This window comes from Pteropus medius, unplaced genomic scaffold, assembly GCF_902729225.1.
Source record: "Pteropus medius unplaced genomic scaffold, Ma_sr-lr_union100, whole genome shotgun sequence".
NCBI classification, from domain to species: domain Eukaryota; kingdom Metazoa; phylum Chordata; class Mammalia; order Chiroptera; family Pteropodidae; genus Pteropus; species Pteropus medius.
Window position 1 is genome coordinate 27,953 of NW_024355452.1, and position 8,903 is coordinate 36,855.

At 36.2% G+C, this 8,903-nt stretch overlaps 1 pseudogene; it reads left to right on the plus strand.

Moving 5' to 3' along the window:
• Positions 1-8,703: 8,703 nt before the first annotated feature.
• Positions 8,704-8,822, plus strand: LOC120599587 (uncharacterized; annotated as a pseudogene).
• The last annotated feature ends 81 nt before the right edge of the window (positions 8,823-8,903 follow it).

Here is an 8,903-nt window from a genome sequence, read left to right on the forward strand (position 1 = left end):
CCGGCGAGGTGGGATCGGGACCCCGAGGGCGGTCTGGCCAGTCTCTGACATGGCGACCCCGAGAGCTCTGGGAAATTGGAATTGGGCTCCCGATTTGGCTCCCGAGGACGGGCTGGTAGTGCCTGGAGCGGGGAGCGGGTCTGAGGGGCCTACCGTGTGCGCAGCGCCGTCGGCTTCTGCTCCTTTGGCTCCGCTGCCTGGAGGGATAGTGCCGCCCCCTGCGTTGGTCCTCGGTTTCCGATGGTGTGTCGGCGCCCCGACACGTGACTGTGCGCCGACTGGCGCACAACGGCTTATTTCCTGTTCCTATGGAGAGACACTTAACTTTCATTCTGCCTGCGGTCGGGCCTCGCAACCAGCACTTTGTCCCTTGGAGTCCGAGGGGTAGGGATGGACTCTATCCCAACGTTGGGGCGAGAATCCGGCAGAGGGGTCTGACACTGGGGCCTTTTGAACAGGTGGTAGCCCGAATAGCAACCTGGGGGGAGGGGCAGGTGTCCCCGTCGGCATTGTCCCCTTCTGGTCCCGGAAGGGGCACGCGGACACTTGCACACTGTGGTCTGCGCGGAGGTCCCTTGCTCGGCATGGTGGGCTGACCATCTCCCGTTCCTTTAACGTGCGTTGATGCTTTCAAGGTTCAGGGGCGCTGTCTCTACTTTCCAGGACACGCAGAGATAATGCCGCCTGTGAGGAAGGTAGCGCGGAAAGTGGCGAGAGCCCCGTTGAGGACTCAGTATGTGGAAACCTTTGATTTTGGAAAGCAAGATAGCTTTCACTTGAGTGAAACTCCGGATATATTTGAAGGTACCATCTCTCTGACACCTTTGCAGATATAGCACAAGGGCGGGGACCAGAGGCAGGGACCACATCTCTCAGGTCTGATGTGTGCTAAGGTGCTGTCACTGACATTAACCCTGAAAGGTTTGCAACAGCCTCTCCACAGCAGGATCCTGGTCCCTGACCTATTTCTATCTGACCTAGTCTTATATGAGTGCTTTCATACGTCTGCCTTAAAATCTTTTAGTGGCGGAAAACTTAAAACGCTTCATAGTGAGGGGGATTTCTCTGGGAGGTATTAATCAAGTAAAACAGTTCATTGAAAAATGTTTTCCATTCTTATTTCTGTGCAGTAAAGAAACCAGCAACTGATAAAAAAGTGGCAGAATGTCCTTCAGGACAAAGTCCTTCCGGAACAAATTTGGAAGAGCTGGGGTAATATGTTTGCAGTCTTTTTTGTTTGCCTGATAAGGTACTTTCAGAAAAATAAAGGTCTATTCAGGTAACAAGTATTGTATGTAAAACACACAGCAAGGCATTTTACCTCCAAAGCAAGCATGATATTTGCATACTCTTCATTAAAAACTCAATGTAATTTTTTTACAGGAGTCAATTACAGAAATTGTTGGCCGGAATTGAAGGTATGATTGGGAGATATTGTAGTGAAAGTAAATTCCTTTAAACCATATTATCATTAATAATGGGAAATGTTAATTGGTGGGCTGCAAGACTGCCATTTAATGCCTTGTTCTCAGATACAGGACTTTTTCATAAGCATTTAGTGTGGTTTGGCTTCATAGATTTCCTTAGTTTCCCTTTTTATGGTGAATGTGGAGAGAATGGTGCTGCCAGTGGTGAGGTAAGAGCGATGCTTTTATTTTAAACACGGGGATGTTGGAGGGGCTGTGCAGTATTAGAAGAATTTGCACGAAGCAATCTCTGTTCCACTTGGTGTCGCAGAATAAGTGATATGTCAGTGTTCAGTATCAATTGAAATTTTCTCATTGTAGCTATTTTCTCTGCCTCTCCTAATTTCTTCATTGCAGCTCAAATTGAAGCCTGTAAAACAAGTCTTTATTGTTATATTTACATGAGTAAACTCTGTAGTGGAGAACTAGAGACAACTTTGCTAGCATGCTAGCGATGTAGGATCAGAACCAAAAACCTCAAAGTTTGAAATTGTTCTGTCAGTTATCAGTTACATCGACTGGGTTCCAGGACAAGACTCTCAACAAAGAGTCGGGGCCCATTTTTGAGTCCTCTGTGCATCATTCGTGCAAGCAGGTGTTTTTGGAAGCTTTGCTCTATTTGGCAGTGATAAGGTGCTTGTTTTCTGAGCTGTCTCAAAAATGGATGATTATGCATAGTAATGGGGACATATGAAATATTTGTGTAACATTATTCTTATAACCTCGCAGCTCCCTTTTTATTAGTGAAAATCATTATTCATGGTGGATCCATACCATAAAACTGTGTTCTTGTGAAAGCATTATTTGATGTATTAAAATTTTTACACAACGGAACATTTTTTGGTTAAAATTAGATAAAACCTTTAGGAAGGTGTTTAACGTGTTCTTGAATAACTTCTTGATTTCCTCAATCTATGCATGGTCTTTCCTTTTTAGTCAAAAATATTTAAATCTTCTGTGAGAAAATTTTTAATATATAATAATTTTCTTGAATGAAAATGATTTTGATCTTTTTGGAAACTTTTTAAATGGAGTAATTTCATGTGTTCTATATAATGAGATCTAACAATATTCATCTAACTGTGTCCCTTGAGTTGGAGGATATGTTATAAATTTATCAAATATTAGGCTTTATAACTGTTTTCTTATGAGGAATTTAAAGAATGTCTATGAAACCCTTTTTATACATTTTTGGAAAAATTTTCTTTCTTAGTTTATTTTTCATCCTAAATAACTCATGGTTGCGAGTTGTAAAATTTAGAATGAAAGTACCAGTAACTGAAAGTTTGCACAGCCCCCATAAAAAAGCAAATGATCTTGGTTTTTTATAAATGATGCCTATTATTTAATGCTAATTGACTTTCCAATACTGCTGACCAAACATTACTCATACTGCCATGAACAAGCAAGAAACAATAATTTTATCATTAAATGTTAATAAATATATATGTTTAACATAGATGATATGAAAAAGGTTCTTCAGGCAAAGAGAAAAAGATTCATGACGAGTACCAGTGCTTCCATCAAAATCATTAATGAGAAACTTGAACATGTGGGGAGAAACCAGAAAGAGCAAAGGTAAGGTTGTTGGTTTTTCAGAGGCAGAACCTTTGTATCATTTGTTAGTATTCATAGGTAAAAATTAGTTAAGAATAATACTACTTTTATATTTATTAAGGCTCTATTGAAAAGGCATTTGGTTTGATTTTTCTCAATGCAAAAAAAAAATTCCATTATTATAACCTCACACCTTCGTTGAATGGATATGGGTTATCTAGAGGTCAAAAAAGATGACCATTTACCCCTTTCAAATTACAATTGTGTTTTCTTGCTATTTAAGTTATCTATATATCTTTATTCTAAGAATATACTATCTGAATAAAAGATAAATGTATTTCGCTATTTAGCTGTATTCAGTAAAGTAGAAAATGGTGAGTCTTATATTGTAAATATTTTCTAAATTTCCCTGAAGCGGATTTACTCTTCATGTGTATAGAATTTTTATTGTGCCAAAGTGGGTTAAAAGTGAAATGTTCCAGTTCAGAAATGTTATATGATAAATGAATATACTATCTCCAGTGTTTCTATGTATCATAGTACAACCTTTATGATTTTTTATTAAGTAAAAATTGTAATCTCCAGTTGTATATACACTACACTTTTCTGGGAAAGTTATAATACAGTAAATCTTCCCTAGTTTTAAAGCGCTATGGCATGTGAGATAGCTTCCCTCTTAGCCAGGTAGTGAAAAATTATATTGGGATGACAGTAAATTATGCATTTCATTTTCCTGTTTCCCATCAGGAGATTTCAGCTTCTCTTCCTCCCTTCTCCCTTTATCATATAAACTATGTCAAATCAATGTTGTTTTGAATTTCTTTACTTTTTTCTTCATAATATAAAGGATGACACTGCTCATTATTATGTTTTACAGGCAGAAGGTTTTTCGCAAATACTCTCAGCAGTTTATGACTTTGTTTCAAGAATGGGATGCGGATATGCAGAAAGCCAAGACAGAAGGAGAAAAACTGGCTGTGGGTATCAGGCTTCACTTTATAATTACTTTATTGTAGCATGTCTCAAGTAGGAATGGAAAGTTAAGTCATGTTTTTTGAATATAGGTAAGAATGGAAATTTTCTGTTTCAGTGGTGAGCAAAAATATCTGAGCTTTATTATAAAAGTTAACACAGAAAATGTTAAAAATATTGATTGAAAAATAATCCTTTTAACTTAATGTATAATTGTTTTTTGCTAAATGTTAACCACATTTTTCCTCAAATATTTTCTTTTATATTTATAGAATTTGCTTCTGGAGCAACGGAAGTTTCATCAGGAAAATAGATTGATCCAGAGCAAGAGACTGAATAAGATTATAATGTTATATGATGAGTTCTTAAAGGTCTGTTGTATTTGGTAACAGAATACATTATTATACAACATAATGTCCTTGGTTTGTATAAAACAGGAAATAGCAATTGTAACTATTGAAGATTTCTTTTATTGTCAAATATATTATATGAGTGTTCTATGGCACATTTGCTGCTAGAATTACTACAATGACTAAAAGTGGGTTTACATGCCAACTTACAATTATAAGAGAAGGCCAGGTTCATGACAGTATGAAAAAGCCACAGGGGGAGCAAGGTGCTTATGAATTGAGAACCCCATTCTTCCTTTAGCACATTGTCTTCATGACATCATCCTCTGCCTCATACAGATGCACACTTGTGTAGGAGGTGATGGGATCCTGGATATATCCCTTTATTGTGGATGGGGTATTCTTTTTATTCATCTTATTTAAATACACGTTACTATGTATGTTAAGTATATGTCAAACACATGTCACTCTTCTAAGCTAATTGAGATGGTTTAAGTAGTAAGAGTTTAAAAGTAAATATTCTTTTAAAACTTTAGAATTATATGTATGAAAATTATATATATGAAAGAATATATATGAAAAATTATTCATCTATATATAAAGTCATTTTATAAGTGATTCCAAGTAGACAACACATTGTTCTAATGCTCCCTGGGAACCAGTTTGTCATTGAGGTGAAGATTTCATAAAGTACTGAGGGAGATTTCTCCTAAAGTTTATTACTACACGTCAGGACTTAGGGTAGGAGCTTCAGTATTGTCTTTGACTCCTCCAGAGTCTCTTCCCCTTCCTATCCAGTTATTTCTAGGCCCTGCAACTGTACTTTGTTTTCTTTCTTTGAATTCTTGCTGCTTCTCCCCTAGTTCAGGACCTCACCATTCCAGACTTGTACTATGACAGTTTGACCTGCTTCTGTCTTCTCCAGTCCATCCTTTACAGTTTTGCAATATCATCTTCCAACACATATACCTCCCCTCCTGAAAACATGTCCTTAGCTTCTCATTTTAAGATCTCAGGTATTCAACATCTGCCCCATAACAAGCCTCCCTTTATAGCTTCATACTTGCATTCTTTCTTTCCTCGCACCCCTCCAGATTAGTTGCTTTCTCTGAACTAACTCACCATTACTTCCTTTACTTATGCTCTTCCTTTAGAGCACTTTTGATTTCTTCTTTCCTTTCCTTATCGAAATCTTATTCTTTTGCCATCTAAATAATTTTCAATCTTATTTTTCACTACATAGTTACAGCAAAATGTGCTTCCTTAATTGTCGTATAAAAACAATTAAGAACAATTATGATTTCGGTGCTATTTTTATTTAGGTTTTTTTTATTCTCACTGGGATAAGGAACAGGTCATGTATTCATTTTTAATTTCCTCCACAGCACTTAATAGAGTACTTTTTACATAGGATGCACTAGATGACTACTTGTTGAACGAAGAATAAAAATTTACAACATAAGTTTGTTTTTCATAACTTTAAGAAATCATATTACAGATCATTTTATTCCCTCCAATGGAATCATGTTACATTGATTATTAGTCACTATAAGCACATTGTTACCTGATGTTTAAAGCTTATTAGAGAGTTTTTAAATTATGGCGTTTCATGATATAGAGCTGTCAGTCTTTTCCTGTTTTTGCTCCACCTTGACTTTAGCTATTCATTAACCCATCATTTCCAGTAAAGTGGACTGCCGTTGCACTTGTCCAAAACTAATATGTGACTCAACTATGAAGTTTAAAATTTTTCTTAAGTGGCTATTTTGATCTGCATACATTCATTATAATCTTAATATTTGTAATAAATAATGAGCATCTGTGAATATTAAGTGTTGTTTCTTTTGAAATTTAATTGTACGAGTTTGGAATGTGAACTGAAAAGAGATGGTTTATAACAAGCTTGGATTTTTGTTTTAGGGTATGGAGGATATGGAGGAAGATTATGGACATTTTCTTACCAGTGGAGAAGGTGAACTTCAAAAAGAAATGGCCAAGTTCCAAGAAACATTGGTGGCGGGTGCTGTAAGTAGTATATATTTAATATTAATAACTAATGAGGGTGTGAACATTGGGGTGTTTTGTTTGTCGATATGTGTATAACAACTACCTAAATAATATTTTCTTTCCTGAAACAGCAAGAGCAAGAGCTGGCGATTGTTAAAATGTCTCTTCAATCCCTGTTATTCTAACTGAAGAAAGAACATGAACCTAAGTTATGTGATACAAATGCAACAGGAACTACACTAAGCCACATTACAGCAGTTTAACAATTTCTAGTTGAAGTCAGCACATATTATTTACCATTTGCTTATATAAATGCAAGAATCCTTTTCTGTTAACCACCAGATGAATTAAACAGTTATGTGGGTAGAAGCAATCCCACAGTCATATGTATCAAGCTTTCGACCCTTTGGTAGCAATGGAGACTTTTTTTCTTTAACACTGTCAATTAACTTTTAGCAATAAATTGACTTTATTTTATGTTTTGTACCTGGCAAATCTGTGTCAGTTCACAAGGGTCAAGTGCATAAGTATGGAATATTTCATTGTTCTTCCTTATGGAAAAAAAATAAAGAATATAGAATCTGTTTTGTATGTGTACCCTTTTGTGTTTTCATTAGGTTATAGGGCCAATTCCAATTAAGACAAGACTTCACAAGAAGATCTATTCTAGGGCCTTATGAAAGTTATTAAAAGCTTTGCCTTCTTGAATGAATTAAACTGGTTAATAGCATTAATGCAAGTGAAGAAGACATAAATATCAGTGCACAGACATGGGTTTGTGAATGTCATTTCCACGAAGACATCAAAATGTCATTTAATTGGTGTTGGTTCACTCTTAAATGCATCCCTTTAGAATTGATTAACAATTTTTCATTAACATATACATACACTTAATTTCTTATAGTTTATATTTTTCACATATCTTTAGAGATAACTTAATTGAAAATTTTGGTTTTTCTAGTTTGATATTCAGTGAGAATATGGGGATTTGATTGTATATTCATCTAAAACTTGATTAATTGGTGTACTTTTTTTGTAATGGACATTTTTATCTACAAATTCAAAATATTTGGAAACGTAATCTAATGAATTCGAAATTATCTCAGACTATATTAGGAATAAGTCAGTTAACTGTATTCTTATTCTGAGTTACCGAAAATATTTTCAATATTTTATTTTAACCTATTAGAGACAAAAACATACACCAATATTTTATTAGCATAGTAGTAATTAAAAGAAATTCAAGTTTAAAAATGTGCGCATGAATTTTTTTAATGCGGAGAGGGAGGAGGGAAGGGAAGAAGCAAAATTGTGAGAGAGATGAAGATGGGAGGGACCTGCAGGGTCAGGGGTCAGACCAGAAGGTCCACAGTCAACCAGACATTGAAGAAAAGGACTGGGGCAGGACTGAGCACTAAAACTTCCTCAACAATGTGTCATGACTTGTGAGCTTTTCTTCTTCCTAGGAGCCTGATAACCCTTCGACCAAGTACCAAGCCAGTAGAATAATTTTTTCCATCATATTTCCTTAGCCCTTTTTCCCCTTTACTGGGAAAAAGTTATTTTCACAACTGAGAAGAGAGGGTAGCACATTTCATATTCCCATATGTTAAAGACACAGATGTAATGTCTACACTATACCTATCCTGTATTTAAATGTCTTTTTACTATCAGCTTTATTCAAATCAGAATTCAAGAAAGATGTTTAGACTGTGTTTTCTTGATACATATTATAAATTTTTAAAAACCTATATTCTCCCTTCCCCTTTTCCTTTCATTTATTTGTTGAAGAGACTCAGTCATTGTGTCATTGAATTTCGGAAATCCTGGATATGGCTGATTGAACCCCTGTCTTCTTTCTTAACATATTCTTCTCACAGGTGTTGAGTGTAAACTGATAGAGCTTGAGGCTTCATCAATTCAGGCTTGAATATTTGGCGGTAAAATGTCATAGGTGGTGCTTCATAATTCCTATTGCATCCACCGCCTATCAGGAGATACTTAACGTCTCTATGTCTTTTTTTTTTTTGTGGTGTTATGATAGAGCAGTTTTTCAGGTGTTATTAGCCTTCCACATTCATTACAAAGTTTCCTATTACCAGGTTGTAGAGGGGGTGAAGGAAGGCGTAGTATTAGTAATGATGATAAGACAGCTAATATAAATCAGGTCTTGTCTCAGGAAAACCATGGTGCATGTTCACAGGGCATATCAACCACCACATGCTAGTTTTAGCAGCCAGTGAGAGTTATCACCTAGATCCATTCATTCATTAGGTGTTGCAAAATGTTTTTTCTAACTTTATAATTTTTCTACATTCATTGCCTGAAATTATCCCATAAAGAATGACAATGTCTATGGCCATGCCATCCTGAACAAGCCCGATCCCATCTGATCTCAGAAGCTAAGCAAGGTCGGCCCTGGTTAGTACTTGGATGGGAGACCATTGAGGAAGACCAGGTGCTGTAGGTGTAAAAAATAAAAATAAAAAAATAAGGAATTGTAAACTGACAAGTTCCTTGCAATCTGTGAGGTCAACCAAGGGTTGCCTCG